Raw genomic sequence first — 17,504 nt, 5'->3', positions numbered from 1 at the left:
GGTTTAGATTAAAAGAGAGATTCTGAAAAGACACCAATGGATTAGGGTTTTCATTCAAAAACTAAGATTCCAAAAAGAAACCTTTAGATTAGTATTCACTTCAAAAGTAGGAGACATTCTGAAAGAAAAACATAGGATTAGGGTTTTGATTGAAAAATAGGAGACATTGTGAAAATAAAACAAAAGATTATGATTTTCATTGAAACTTGATAAATATGAGACATTATGAAAAGAAAAAACACAGAGTTAGTGTTTTGATTGAAAATTAGGGTTTTGATTTAAAAATATGAGACATTTCAAAGAGAAAACAAGGGAATAGGTGTTTGATTCAAAAATTAAAAATAAGACACACTCGAAAAGGGAAACATTGGATTACAGTTTTGAATGAAAAGTAGGAGGTATTATTGATTGAAAAATATAAGACATTACTATAAGAAAACAAATGATTGCGGTTTTGATTATAAACCGAAAAATAGGAGACATTTTCAAAAGAAAACATAAGATTAGAGTTTTGATTAAAAAATAGCAAACATTTCCAAAGGAAAACTTAAGGTTCCGAAAAGAAAACATAGAATTTGTATTTTGATTGAAAAATAAGAGATATTATTATAAGAAAACATAGGATTAGTAGACATTAAGAAAAGAAAAAAATAGTATTAGGGTTTTGATTGAAAAATAGGAAACATTACTATAAGAAAACATAGGATTGGGATTTCGATACAAAAATAGTAGACATTTCGTAAAGAAAACATAAGATTAGGGTTTTCATTAAAAAATTGGAAGCATTAAAAAAAACTTAGGATTAGAGTTTTGATTTAAAAAATTTGAGACATTTCGAAAAAGAAAACGTATGATTATTGTTTTGATTAAAAATAGCAGACAGTCCTAGAAGAAATAATAGGATTAGGTTTTTGATTGAATGCCAAAATTTAGGTGATATTCCAAAACGTAAACATAGGATTAGGGTTTTAGTTCAAAAATAGGAGACATATTGAATAAAACACATAGGATTTGGGTTTTGATTAAAAATATTAGACATTACGAAAGGAAAATATATGATTATTGTTTTAATTAAAAAATAGCAGACGTTCCAAAACGTAAACATAGGATTACGGCTTTCATTAAAAAATATGAGGCATTGCAAGAAAGAACAAATGATTATTGTTCTGATTCAAAAATAGCAGACACTCCCAAAAGAAAACATAAGATTATGGTTTTAATTCAAAAATTGGAGGCATTATGAAAAAAATATAGGATTAGGATTTTTATTCAAAAATAGGAGGCAATACGAAGAGAAAACATATGATTAGGGCTTTGATTAAAAAATATGAAATGTTTCTCAAGAAAAACATAGGATTAGAGTTTTCATTGAAAAATATGAGACACTACTATAAAAAAAATAAAGGACTAGGCTTTTGATTAAAAGCAAAAAATAGGGGACATTTCCAAAAGAAAACATAGGATCAATGTTTTGATTCGAAAATAGCAGATATTTCCAAAAAAAAAACTTCTTACTGGGGTTTGATTATAAAAATAGGAGGCATTCTGATAAGAAAACATTGGATTATGATTTTTATTAAAAAATAGCAAACATAACCAAAAGAAAACATAAGATGAAGGATTTTATTGAAAAATATGAGACATTTCGAAAAGATAGCATACAATTCGGGTTTTGATTAAAAGATAGGATTAGTAATGTTTTCCTTTGGAAATGTCTCATTTTCTTTAGAAATATAATACATTTCAAAATGAAAACATCAGGTTAGGATTAGGGTCTTGATTGAAAAATAGGATACATTGCTATAAGAAAATATAGGATGAGGGTCGTAATTAAGAAATGGTAGTCATTCTGAAAACAAAACATAGGATTAGTGTTTTAATTGAAAAATAGGAGACATTACTATAAGAAAACATTTGATAGGGTTTTGATTAAAAAAATATGAGACATTTCGAAAAAGAAAATCTTTTGGGAATATCTGCTATTTTTTATTCAAAACCATATTCCTTTTTTTTAAAAAAAAAAATGGCTACTTTTTTAAAACAAATGCTAATCCAATGTTTTCTTTTAGGAATGTCTGCTATTTTTGAATCAAAACAATAATCCTATGTTTTCTTTTCACAATGTCTACTATTTTTTAATCAAAAGCATAATCATATGGTTTCTTATACTAATGTTTCCTATTTTTTAATCAAAATCCTAATTATATATTTTCTTTTCAAAATGCCTACTACATTTGAATCAAAACCCAAATCTTATTTTTTTTCATTTTGGGATGTCACCTATTTTTGAAATAAAACCGAATCCTATGCTTTTTTCTACTAGTATGTCCTATTTATCAGTTTTGAATCAAAACCATAACTTATGTTTTTTCTTCGGAACATTTTCTCTTTTTCAATAAAAAAACTAATCTTTTTTTTTTATTTTCGAAATGTCTGATATTTTTTAATCAAAACCTTTATCCTATGTTTTCTTTTCAGAATGTGCCCTGTTTCTAAGGTTTGAATCAAAACCCTGATCATTTTTGAGTAATATCGGTATTTTATCTAGCAAGCCCTCAATCCTATATTTCTTTTTGGAATGCCTACTATTTTTAATCACTAATGTTATCCTTTCTTAAAGTAATGTCTCCTATTGGTCCATCAAAAATCCTAATATTATGTTTTTAAAATGTCAATAAATTTTTAATCAAAAACAATGTTCGTATGTGGTAATGCCTCATATTTTTAATCAAAAATCCTAATCCGAAGTTTTTGTTAATGCTTCCTATTTTTAATCAAAACCCTAATCCTATGTTTTTTTAATGCCTCATATTATTGAATAAAAAATGTAATCTTGTGTTCTCTTTAGGAATGCCTATTATTTTATAATCAATACAATAATCGTATTTTTATTTTTTGTAATGTCTCATATTTTTTTAATTAAAACCCCTAATCCTATATATAGAATCCCTCCTATTTTTAATCAAAACACAAATCATATGTTTTCTTTTTGGGAATGTATGCTATTTTTGTAACAAAATACTAATCTTATGTTTTCTTTTCAAGTTGTCTCATATTTTTCAATCAAGACAATAATCCTATATTTTTCTTTTTTTGAATGTTTACTATTTTTGAATCAAAAAGCCTAATACTATGTTTTTCTTATAGTAATGTCTCCTATTTTTCATTCAAAAACCCTAATCCTATGTTATCTTATATTAATGTTTGTTATTTTTGAATCAAAACCCTCATCCTAAGTTTTCTTTTCGGAATGCCTACTATATTTGAATCAAAACTTTAATCCCATGTTTTCTTTATGGAATGCCTCCTATCTTTCAATAAAAATCTAATAATATGTTTTCCTTTCGAAATGTCTCCTATCTTTCAATCAAAACCCAAATTTTAAGTCTTATTTTCTTAATATTTAATATTTATCAGTTTTGAATCAAAACACTACCCACTTTTTTTCTTTTCAAAACATCTTATATTTTTCAATAAAAAATGTAGTCCTTTATTTTATTTTTGCAATTTCTTTTATTTTCAAATCAACACCCTAATCATATGTTTTCTTTAGAGAATGTGTCCTATGTTTTACTTTTGAGTCAAAACCCTAATCCTTTGTTTTCTTTACAGAATGTCTTAGTTTTTGAATGAAACCCCCATTTCTATGTTTTGTTTTCAGAAAGATAAGATTAGCATTTTTATTCAAAACCCTATTGTTGGTAGGAGACATTATTATAAGAAAACAAATTATTATAGTTTTGAATCAAAACCCTAATCCGATGTTTTCATATAGTAATGACCCCTATTTTTCAATCAAAACATTAATCATATCTTTTCTTTTTGGAATGCCCACTTGAATCAAACTCTAATCTTATATTTTCTTTTCGGAATATCTCCTATTTTTCAGTGAAAACCCTTATCCTATGTTTTCTCTTCGATATGTCTACCATATTTGAATCAAAACCATATTTTGCAGTTTTCAATGAAACACTAATATGATGTTTTCTATTCGTAATGTCTTATATTTTTCAACCAAAACCATAATACTATTTTTTTATAGTAATGCCTGCTATTTTTTAATCAAAACCGTAATCCTATGGTTTTTTTTCTGAATGTGACCTATTTTTCAGTTTTGAATCAAAACTCTAATTTTTTGTTTTCTTTTCACAATTTTTTGCTATTTTTGAGTCAAAACCTTATTCCTATGTTCCTTTTTTGGAATGTCTTCCATTTTGCAAACAAGACACGAATCCTATGTTTTCTTTTTTAAAGGTCTCATATTTATCAGTTTTGAATCAATACCATGACCTATGTTTTCTTTTAGGAATATCTCCTATTTTTCAATCAAAAACCCTAATCAGTCTTTTTGAATCAAAACATTAATCCTATGTTTTCATTTCATAATGTGTCCTTATTTTTAGTTTTGACTTAAAACCCTAATCTTTTTGTTTTCTTCTCGGAATGTCTTATAATCAAAAACACTAATACAATGTTTTCTTGATGTAATGTCTCCTATTTTTCAATCAAAACCCTAATCATATGTTTTCTTTTTTAAATGTATCATATTTTTTTAATCAAAACCCTGATTTTATGTTTTCTTTTCCAAATGCCTACAATTTTTTAATCAAAACCCTAATCCTATGTTTTCAATCAAAACCCTAATCCTTTGTTTTTTCTTTTAGAATGTCTCATTTTTGTAGAATCAAAACCCTAGTCCTTTGTTTTGTTTTCGTAATGTCTCCTATCTTTTAATGAAAACTCCAGTCCTATGTTTTCATTTCTTAATATCTCCTATTTTTCAGTTTTGAATTAAAACTTTCTTTTCGAAATGCCTACTTTTTTGAATCAAAACCCTCATCATTTCTTTTGTTTTCAGAATATCTACTATTTTTGAATCAAAACCTTTATCCTATGTTTCCTTTTTGGAATGCCTACTATATTTGAAACAAAACCCTAATCCCATGATTTCTTTTGGGAATGTCTGCTATTTTTGAATAAAAACTCTAATCCTATGTTTTCTTTTGTAAATATCTCATAATTTTTGGGTTTTAATCAAACGCCCAATACTATGTTTTCTTAAACAATGTCTCCTATTTTCCATACTACAAGAGATAAAGGAATAGGCAATGGATTTTTCTGCCTCTAAAAACTACATCTCCGATGCTATAAATATTTAACAATGGAATTAGTACGGAATCATTACAGACGGCTATTCCCATGTCGTTATTCAAATTCATTCACTATTTCTTATGTTGAGCTGATGGACACTTCCGTTGCCAAACACAAGAACTCCGTTATTAATATAATAAAATATTCATTTTTTTTATGGTTCACAAGAATTCCGTTGGTATATTTCCGTCGCTAGTGTTACTATTATTGTTATAGCAACGGAAAGTTTTAGTTTGATAAGAATATTTTTCTTATTTTAGCAAGGGAATCTCAGTTGTTATTTTCTTATTGGCAACGGAGTTTCTTTTTTTGGTTGCTATTTTCCTTTTAGCAACAGAATTTTAGTTGTTGTTTTCTTATTCGCAACGGAGTTTTTTTTCCCTTTGTTATTTTTCTTATAGCAAATGAATTACAGTTGTTGTTTTTTTTATTCGCAACGGATTTTCTTTTTTCAGTTGCTATATTTTTGTAGCAACGGAATTTCGATTGTAATTTTCTTATACAATTTCAATATATTTATTACCAACAGAATTTCAAATGCTATTTTTCCATTTCCAATGGAATTTTATCATTTGTCATTTTCAACGGAATATCCATCGCTATTCTTTGTTATTGATTTCATAGCTATTAGCTACTGAATTTGGTTTTTACACAATCTGCACAATTTATTGCACAAATAAAAAAAAATACCCATACAAATACAAATAATACAAATGATCCATAAAAGAAAATTATCTCATCAAGTATCCACAATCCATCATTTCAATCATACCAAAAATAGAATTAATCCATACAAATGATCCAACATTCAATTCATACCAAAAATACAAATAATCCATACAAATGATCCAACATTCAATTCATACTAAAAATACAAATAATCCATACAAATGATCCAACATTTCATCACAACCAAAAATCCATTGTCAATAATTCTCTAATCCATCAATATAATTGTCACCAACAAACAAAGTGAAATAAGAAGCCATGAAGAACATACATTGAATTACCTTGATTTTCTTTGTTCCCTCTTCTTGGCCATTGTCTTCCTTTTTTAAAAACAATAAAATTTAAAATCCATCAAATAAAATTGCTATAGAAATACAATTGTGAACAACAAACAAAGTAAAATTAATATATAAAGGTACATTTAATTACCTTGAGTTTTTTTGGTTGCTCTGTTCTTGCCCCGATATATTCCTCTATGATTATCATGAAATTTTAAAATCCATCAAATTAAATTGCAAGTAGAAATTTATAAGTGTAGCACTAAAAATTAAGAGTAAGATCAAACTTATACCAAAAATCATTTACTTGTCAGTGGAGGAATGATAAGTGCTTGTGTGATAAGAATGCGAAGTGTTCTTTCCTTACGATGAGCATTACTTTTATCAGGTTTTACCGCTAATATGTGTGCATTTATGTTACTTTCATGCATATAGGGTTGTGAAGCCGAATGTTAGACAAAGAAGACAATGTAGATCGCAAATGCACCATTTGGAGGAAATCTTGAAAAGAATCAAACACGAAGACATAAGTCGGGTTTAAGATACGAGAATGTGTGCCAACCTCCTCATATTAAAGTTAGCACAATGATTTAGAGGAGCACAAAGGCAGTCACATTCAAGTATTCTGGCTTGTGCATGTATAGCAAGATCTCCACCAATGTAGCCATTTATTAAAGAAGCAAAGCGATTTACGACGTAAACGTGTGCCCCTTCACATTACCTCGATAAGAACATGGATTCAGGAGTATTTCGGCACGGTACTATAGTAGGATAATGTAGCAAACGCTGTACCAATTCACTGTAGCAGGTAGTGTTCACAGCCGGCAAAAAAAAGTGATTTCCAGAGAATCCACACAGACATGTGGAAATTCCACACGCTCATGCGTTAATTCCATAGGCCCGTGCGGTGAATCCACAAGGCGTGTGAATTCCCGATTCCAGCCCTATTTAAGGCCAATTTCAGCACCAATTTCAGCAGACTTTTCTCCATCTTTTCCCCAATTTGAGAGAGGGTTACGGCTAGCATTTTGAGAGGTATTGACCTAGGGATTGGGAGAGGTTCTACGGCTTTGACATCGCACTCTGTTTGGAAGAAGGTTAGTGGGAGAGCTGTCATTGACACCGATCCGGCGAGGTGTATCCTAGGCCGGACAAAGGCACCCTTGGATGAGTAAAGGCTTCTCCACAAGACCATCGTCATGACTATCGAGGGGGTTTTCTATGGATTACTTGTTTTGACATTCAATTTCATTGATTGTAACTAGCTCCATGGAGAGCTAAACCCCCTAGTGGGTACTTGGATTTGTAAACCCTAGGATGTATTTGTTTCATTAAACCTTATTATTATGCTTTTATTAACTGATGTGTTAATTGACTTCCAATCTTGTATGCTTGATTGTTTGAATACTTCCTTAGATTGACACTAGGGTTGAGGGTTCTTATTGGTAACCCTTGTGATTGAGTGACACACCACGAGAGTTAGATAAAGCTAGATTAGAGAGGGTTGAGAGGGTGAGTCGAGAGGTAGCCGAGCGTCCCCTTTTCCTTCCGGTGTGATTTATCCTATCTCCATTTACTCAAGTTCTTTATAGTCATAGTAGAGTGAATGGGCTAAGGGATGACCTTCCATTGGGGCTTAGTTGCAGAGGCAACAGAGTGAAGCGTTGAAGTGATTTTAGCACCTAGGGCTTAATTGTGACTAGGGACCTTACACCTGGACCAAAGGGTTAGGTCTACATCTAGGAAGAGGATTTATCACTTGGAATCCCTAGAACTCATTGCGATTCTATACGAGTGCGAGGTCGAGAGATTGTTCAATTTCTCCTACGAGACATGTAAGAGTTAGGCATGGTTGGCCTTACATTTGGGACCATGAATTGAAGGATCTCCACGACTCATTAATGCATTTGTTAGAAAGCATAATAGAGGGTTTTGTACTTCAAACGATTGTCCTAGGTGGAACAATATCCCAATACCCCATACTCCTTAATCAAACTCAGGATGATCAGAAGTACTATCACCATATTTTTCGGATAATATAGATTGATATTTATCCTATAACAAGTGAAAACATTAAAAAAATTAATTGATTTAAGTTTACCAAAATTTGAAGTAGCAATTAACAATTTATGGAATAAATTACTAATGACTAACATACACTACCAACATTGGATTTATTGTCTGCAATATCACCACTTCCTTTTGACCGTTTATGAGTTCTCTCAAATAATTCTGGATATTGTATTGGTCATTGAAGCTCTTCTTCGTACATAAGAAATGTTTTTAATTAGATTATACGTATAATTTTATTATTACAAATGTGTCTATAACAAATTGACAAAAATAAATCCATGACATGAGTAAAGTGAAAAAGTTATATACCATTAGCTTTTGAGTAGTAAGAAATGAACGAGAATAGCTAGTGTGTTTTGTGATACTTCCTTCTTTTTCAGTTAAACGCTTGGCCAATGCTTTCTTAGATTTGTTTTTCCCAACTCTCTGTACTCCAAACTGTATCTATCAAGGCATCCCAAATTTTAGTTGGCATCCAATGCCTTTTCATTCCTTTGCAATTCTTAATATTAATAATATTAGTGACACCAACTTCTTTCATAGATTTTCTTCTTTCACCATTCAATGTATCCTTCAATCACTCCTTACATGTCTTTTCCCATACTCTTCGTACATTAGGTTCCTCTTGTAAGTGCCAATTAAATTATTTCTAATATTGTGCATTAAAATTAGAAGTCACAACTACAAACATAAGATTTAAGGTCTAACGAATTAAGGCAAGTTAAGATAAGATAAACCCAATTGATAGTTACCCCAAATTTCTTCCACATAGTTTCTTTTACATCATCTTGAATTTTTCTCCATGTTGGTGTCACCAAGGTAAAATAGGTTTTAATTATTTTAACAATACTTGATGACACCCGTTTCTCCGCAAAAACACTTTAGGAAGTTATAATTAGCCATTAAACAATAAATGTATAAAAACAAAGAAATAGTTAATAAACACAAAGAAAAAATCACTTGTGAATATGTCACACTAAATACAAAAATTTGTTCAAATTACCTATCACCAAGAATTTTCAAAGTACATTTCTATTTGCATCTTATGGAGTGATTCTTCCAAAAGTAGGACCACTTGTTCGATGTTGTCTTGCAACATTTTCATCTGCAGTCGATAATCCACCAGAACCTAATTCCAAAGTCTCATTCACTGTTGGTGCAATCGACAAATTAGGTGGCACTTCAAGTTATGGATCATTATTTTTTGTTGTTTGATTTCCTGGATTACCCATTGATCGACAAATTAGGTGCGACTACAAGTGATGCCATCAGAAATGGTTCTATGGTAGACTAAACAGTGGAAGTTACTTTCAAAGGTTGATGATATGCAGAATTCCTTATAGGACGATTGATGCACTCTACGCAATTGTACAGGTTGCAAGTAAGTAGTAAAGTGGTACCCCGCAAGGGCTAGGCTTGTTGAACCACAGGGACTAGAACTCAAACTACTTAGTTTTCCTCTAATCTCTAGTTAAACAAAGATTGGGTTGGTTTTAAACAAGACCAAAGCAAAAACTAAAGCGAATGGAGGTAAGGAATGGGTAGACTAGGATTGAGTATTCGACAATAAGAGAGCAATGCCCAGAGGTGATCCCTACAAAATATAGAATTCTAAATTGTTTCTAATGCCTACCAGGTACATCATAAGGTTCCAGTGTGTGCTCTAATGCAAGGTTGCATCTATGGTTCTCAAATACACAAAGGTCTGCTACGGTAATTGTGCATCTCAAACACATTGACTTTTGCAATTACAATAAGCAATCACAACTATGGTCATCCATACACCAAGTTTTACCAAAGCATCTGTGCAAATCAAACACATCAAGTTATACAACACAAGATTTAACACAAGAATCCAAATAACTCTGTTGACATTTAAAACAATTAGCCAAAGCATACAAAACATTGTAGTTTAACACCGTGGACGATTAGCCACTCATGGATCAGTACAACAAGGAAGAAACAATTTAAAATCTAGAGAAAGAAGACATGACTCTCCCATTCATATGCAAGATGATCTTTCTTATTGCTAACCCCACTTCTCCTGTGACTCCAACTCACCCTTGATCTCCCTAGATTGTGTGGTAAAGCCTGATTTTCGATTTCATCCCAATCCTCCTGGTGGAGAAAAGAATCAACGAACAAAGATGATCTCAAAGCCCTAGAATTCTTGAGTTATTTGGCAATTTTCAGGCTTGACACGGTATGTGCATGGTCGTGTGATGACCATGTCCTTGATGAGGGTTCTTAGTGAAATAGGTCTTGAATATTCAAGTGGGGATGACAAGATCGTGCCATACCCATGTCCTGCCTGGGCATGGTAGTGCGAAGAGCTTCCAGATCTTGCTGCCCTTGTTTAGAAGAAACTATCATCAGGCTAAGATTTTCAGTGGAAAGCGCACGGTCATCTGGAGACTGTGTCACCTTGAGGACACAATCATACCTGAATACTTCCTTGTTCATCTCCAGACTGGGGTATTTAGGAGGATAAAGCAAGGTCATGCGATGCCCATGTTAGTCTTGAAACATAGCAGAAACTTGATTCTTCTGCTCAGTTATTCCCCGAATTCACTCCCATTCACTTTGAACTCCTGGTTGTGCGCATGGAACAAATATACCCAGATTAGCACCTCAAATGGATGAAATTGAGCTAAATGACAAGTAAATGAATGAAAAAAGTGTGAGTGAATATGATATGAAATGTACTCATGAAATACCCCCACACTTGAATGTTTGCTTGTCCTTAAGCAATCTCACATCTCTCAATAAAAGAGAAGATGAGTGCATTAGTTCTGGCCTCAGGGGAATGGCAAATCCTTAAGCATAGAGGGAACAAAAAGGGTTAGTTCAAACAAGAATGCTAGATAAAAGGCTACACTTTTACTTTAAAGACCTTGTCTTTGTGTGCAAACCCTAAAATGAGTGCCCCAAAGTCTCCAGGACCAACCTAACAGTAAATAACCTTTATTTCAAGTAGAACACTGGGTAGTAGCTTCATACACCGTAGGAGTAGCCTTCTATCCTGGTAGGTCATCAAATATACACTTGTAATGCCAAAAATTAGACTACTCAAGAGTAGCTTTCACTCCTCTAAGGTGATAGCTTTTTCTACCATCTTTTTACACTAGACATTGTACTGGTAGGGCATCCCAAAAAGGAATTAGACTTCCAGTTTTTTATTAACACTAGAATAAACACAAACACTTGGTCTTAAGTGAAAGGGTTTTGTCTTAAAGCAAGTGGCTCCACAATTAGGGCAACGTGATGAAGTCTTAGGTCATTAGACTAAAAGTGAGTCTACAAGTTGCTCCAAATAAGTCTCTAACACAATCGTGCTCCCCTAAGTTTAAGAATTTCCAACAAAATTATCATAGATCATCATTAGTAAGGCACTCATCCAAAAAGGCAAGTATGCGACCCTACGCCACACTTGAATGAAACATTGTCCTCAATGTATAAATATAAGTCATGCAAAATAGAAATTAAGAACAATCAAAGGAAAGGTGGGGTTCACGTATCTTCCTTGAACACAGAGAGTGGTTTTGTTGCTCTCAACATGTTTACCACTCAAAGCAACCATACAATCCCTAAAATTAGTGGAGAACACAAGTAAAACAGGAGAAATCACAAAATATGATAATATAAAATAAAAGCTGAAAATAACAAACAACAAAAAAATATAAGAAAACAAATGAAAATGTAGCAAGGGACTCCCCTTTCTAACTGACTACAAAAGATGAAATAAAAGGAAGTACAATAAAAGGAGATAAAGATAAACAAAGGATTGCTGCTGGTGTAGTGATTAAGTGGTTGCGTTCTTGGGCTAGGTATCAGCACCGGATGGGGTCACATCATTCTTGCAATGGCCCGTGATATGCTGCAAACTCTACCCCAACCATTGAAAGCTGGGCTGCTCATTCCGGAACAAGGGGTTACTCCTGCATTGATTCTCTAAAGTTGTGGATCACAGCAAGGTGACAAGACCCATTCTCTGAAGTCTATACAAAGTAATAGGTTTAAATCCACCTGTAGAGGACATATGGCCCATGTTTTCAAAGAGACCCATTCCATAAATGAGTCTGTTTATATATGGACCTGCAAATATTATATGGGCACGAGTGTCAGTTTCCTGGTGATGGAATGATGTGGAGACGATGAATTTTAAGTGAAATTGGGTTTTATATTTCATACTTAAAGAGTAATGGACTCCTGAAGATTAATGTTGCCGGTGAAGTGATTTTGTCTAGTGATGGTACCACTGAGGTGGGAGTGGATGAATCTGAGTGCGGATGACTTCAGAGATGATGCTCTATTGATGGTCAATCGGAAAGTGTGGCCGTAGTCACTTAGCCTCCTCCATCTGGCTAATCGAGATTCCCCAAGTAGTGTCGAGGAGAGTAAGTTGTGATACTCTTCAATTAAGGTGTAGTCCCGATCATAAATAGTCAAGAAGAGGGCAAAACCCATTCAAGTCAGATGATAATCTTGCTCCCTGAGTGGGAATCGAATAGCATGAGATTCATCCCAGACATCCTACCCTCAAAGTCTCTCCAATGTTGCAAAGAATTCAAAAGTTAATTCATGGTAGACTGGTTCATTGATGGTGAGTACCTTGTGCAAGGCTCCGACATCCAATAATTGCTCAACCTCATCTATTAATCTGACTCTTTGCAACACTTCCCAATCAATGGTGCGAATGGTCCCAAATTCATACTGAGGCCGAGTATAACATTCGTAATGAATCGGTGCTGTTAGGTGTGCTAGAGGCTGGCGTAGACCCGACCCCGTTGGTGGTCACTTCCTTGGAAATATCTACAACAGGAAATGGAATGAACTATTTTAGTTATGTATCAATGCAGGGTGAACACGATGGCGCTAGGAGCACCCTGACTGTGCTCCGGTCAAGAGCACGATCGTGTTTTTTCAAAAAGCTTGATTATCATCTCCGAAGATTTCAAAAAGTTTGATCTCAAAAATCTGACAGAAAATTATATCAAATCAACAAAATCGAGCATGGGAAAACCAAATTACCGATGAACCATAGGTATGATCACCTGGAACTTCACAGTAACACCAAGATAGTAGTTTGTGGCTTACCGGAGTCAGAGAAGAGAGCACACAAGAAGAGGAGAAAGAGTGACAATGGTTGGCAGGTGCTATGCTAACTTACAGGTTTTTACCGCAGGAGAGAATGAGATGAAGGTTGACACGACCGAATTGTGTGTGTGTATCGCAAGTGCACGGGCGTCGAAGTAATAAAATACCCACTGAGATGGGTACTCAAATCCATAAGGAACAGAACTAGTAGTAATAACCACTTCTCAGTTATCTAGTCGGAGTCATGATTGTGATGAAATGAACTTAATTGCACGAATAAGAATATCGCAAGCAAGCAAAGGAAAAATAGAAATCAAGGGAGATCTCAATCAATAAAGATGAGGTACCCAGGCAATACTCTCCCTAGGTTCTAAACATGAAGTGCAAGACATAATAAATGCTCCTAAACCGAGTTAGATGAGTTAAGGTAATCCAAGAATAATCGATCCCTACTTCCACGCAATCGATACTAGTCCCCTACAAGGTCCATTGCTGAAATGGCTCAATCTCAACACCTCACACCAAATATAACCGCAATAAGCTCTAGGGATACCTAAGAGTGCAATTGATTTCTAAATATATACCTAACCCTACTTCTTGGCGAAAGATCGCTAACCCCCTATAAGGTCCCGGTGGAGAAATCACTCAATCTCATATCAAATACCAAATATGGTTGCATAAAGTCATGGAAATATGGAGATAGGAAGCACTCATCCGAAGGAAAAGGGGACACTCCACTATCTCATGACTCACCCTCTCAATCCTCTTTAATCTTGGAGTTCTAACCCAAATGGAGACCTCTCTCTCACCAAGGCAACAAATCATGTATTAAGAATCAACCACAAAGATCAATATGACATGCAAGCAATGATAAAACAAGATTAAAACTCACATAAACTTGTAATTAATGTAAAACATAAAGTAAGTCAATACAAAAGATAAGATCCTAGGGTTCACATGCCCAAATACCTACTAGGGTTTAGCCCTCCATTTTGCAAGTTACAAAGCAAATTGTATTATAATAAAAAGAAATGTAAACCATAGAGAAAAACCTTCTTGCATTCGTGATGATAGCCTTGATGGGTCACTCAACGTCTTAAAGGATCCTTCTTCAAAGCTAGGTTGCGAAGGCCCTCTCGGTGCTATGACGGAGGAAAGATCTATTAAAGTTGGTGAAGATCGCCCCTCGAATTCACCAAAGACATCCTCTTGAAACCTTAGCTGCTTTGCCCTTCGAACGCTAGCAAAAAGTCTCCAAAAAATAGGGCAAAAGGGTTATTTATAAGCCTAAACCGCGACTATCATGTGCCTCCATGCGTGAGATTTCATGTGCTCGCGTGAGCTACAGAAATTCCCACGCGACCGCGTGGAATTTTCAAACGGTCGCATGAACAGTGTTTTTTCTTCTACATTACTGCTACAGAAAACATTGCTAGTATACTCTTCTCTTGAAGCCGCATGGTCGAGCACACATCCACATGGTTGGTTATAAGACTTTTCTTCATCGAATCAACATTAGGAAGGCCTTGCATTCTTCACATAGAGTAGGAAATGGAGATGTGATTGCCTTTGTGTCCTTCCAACTAGCAAATTGCATTGAATCCTCTTGGAAGTTGGTACACACCTCCATGTACATGAGCTCCACTTGTGTCTTGATCCTTAGGTTGCACAAGAACTCAAAAAATGTGTCTTTATGACCTATTTTTGCTTCTTTTTCTTCCTTCAAGGCATTCACAACCTAATCACATAAAAAAACACCAAATACACTATATGAGAAATAAACCATGGTCAAAATAATACTCAAAGCATGTAAAACATATAGAAAAATATGTGTACTCAAACACTTATGAAAGGGTTGGGAGTAGTTAGCGAAAAGGGGCGACTGTTGTTGAATAGGTTTTTGAAGAAGAACAAGGTTAAGGTGACAAGTCATGACAGAACATGCCCAGACATGATCATGCTAGGGTTATCAGGGTAAACACAATCATATCGAGGGTGTGTCTATCCTCTTGAAAATCTCAAGAAAATTTCCAAACAGGTTAAAAAGGGAAAACATGATCTTGTAAATAGCAAGAGCACTGTGTAACCCTTCTTGGCATGATTGTGTTCGGCCCGTGTCCTTCCTGAGTTTTACAAAATGGAAGCCAGTGAAAATTAGTAGCCCATGCATAGGAGTGTTGAACCAGTGCACTGCTAGAAAATTCCAAGAAAAGTGTTTTCTTCCTCCAAATAAACGATTTGGCCAAAAGAGATAAGAAAGAGCATTGCCAAAACATCAAATGCATAGAAAAACACCTCGAGAGACACTGATTAAAGCAAACCGTAGTAAAAAATAACTAAAACATGAAGATGAAAAATAGAAACAAAAGGACACATATAAATGGAAGCAAAACAACTTGGGTTGCCTACCAAGAAGCACTTGTTTTACATCATTAGCTTGATGTACCTGTTTAGCCTGGGGAATCATGAAGTAAGAATGCACTAGCCACTGTAGGAGAAAAAAAGTCCTCTCTTATCGTATAATGCTTCAATCGATGCCTATTGACACTGAAGGTTCCTTTAATGGGGTGAGAGATCTCAGCAACATTATGAGGAAATGTTTGTGTGATCAAGTAAGGTCCTTACTAGTAGGATTTCAATTTTATGGGAAAGAGCTTCAACCTTGAATTGAAAAGAGGAACTTACTCTCTGACCTGAAATAGCTTATCTTTCCTGAGGTGGTCATCATGAATTCATCTCGTTTTCTCCTTGTACAAGAATGTATTCTCATAAGCATTGAGTCTATGCTCCTCCAGCTCATTCAATTAATATTTCCATTTTTTCTGTGTATCTCCCAAATCCAAATTCACCAGTTTAATTGCCTAATATCCTTGGTGCTTAAGTTTGACCAGCAAATGACATGCCTTACCATAAACCAACCCATAGGGTGTGTGCCCTGTGGAAGTTTTATGTGCTATTCTGTAGGACCAAAGAGCTTCATCCAACCGTTCTGACCAATAACGCCTATAATGATGAATGGTTTTTCCCATAATTATCTTTATTTCTTGGCTTGTGACTTCGACTTGACCACTCATTTGGGGGTGATAAGTGGTGGCAATACAGTGGTTGACACCATAATTCTTCATTACCTTTTCAAACTGAGTGTTGCAAAAGTGTGTCCCCTAATCACTGATAATTACTCTGGGGGTGCCGAACTGGGAGAATAGCTTTTTTAGAAATTTGACCACCACTCTTGCATCATTTGAAGGTAGAGCTTGTGTCTCTACACATTAGAAACGTAGTCCATCGCTACTACTAGCATATATTTGTTTCCATTTGAGTTTAGGAAAGGTCCCGTGAAATCAATCCTCCACACATCGAATACTTTAAACTGATGAATAGGGGTTTGTTTCATTTCATCTAGTTTGGACAAGTTCCTACTCCCCTAGCATTGATCACACGATCCGACAAATTTCCAAGCATCCATAAATAGTGTCAGAAAAAAATTGACATCCAAAACCTTCTCAGCTATGTGGTTTGCGCTAAAATGACCTCCCCCTATTATGACATGACAGTGTTCCAGGATTTTCTATCCTTCCGCATGTGAAATACAATGACAGACTACCAGGTCAGCGCCCAGTTTGTACAAGAAATGGTCCTCCCAAAAATAATGTTTGATGTTGGATAGGTATTTTTTTGGTTGTTGGTAGGAGAATTGTGATGGAATAATTCGCCACATCAGGTAGTTGGTGACATCAGCAAGCCAAGGGTGTTTCTCATTTTGAGTAGGTTTCTTTAGCACCTAATAGAGATTTTTTTCAAGAAAAACATTGTTGATTCTTTGGTGACTGCTAATGTTTCGATCTGTATGTGTCAGGCGTGATAGGTGTTCGGCCACCACATTCTCTGATCATTTCTTGTCCCAAATCACCACATCAAATTCTTGTAAGAGGAGTATCCATATAATCAAACAAGTTTTTGCATTAGTCTTGGCAAGAAGGTATCTAATTGCAGCATGATCTGCATACACTATGTCCTTGGAAAGCACTAGGTAGGACCTGAACTTATCAAAAGCATAGATGATAGCCAACAATTCCTTTTCTGTAGTAGTGTAGTTCCCTTGAGTTGACGTTAAAGTTTTATTCATATAGTAAATTGGGTGGAATTGTTTGTTGTGTCTCTAACCTAGCACCATCC

Source organism: Dioscorea cayenensis, chromosome 20, assembly GCF_009730915.1.
Source record: "Dioscorea cayenensis subsp. rotundata cultivar TDr96_F1 chromosome 20, TDr96_F1_v2_PseudoChromosome.rev07_lg8_w22 25.fasta, whole genome shotgun sequence".
NCBI classification, from domain to species: Eukaryota; Viridiplantae; Streptophyta; class Magnoliopsida; order Dioscoreales; family Dioscoreaceae; genus Dioscorea; species Dioscorea cayenensis.
This window is presented reverse-complemented; position numbering follows the sequence as displayed.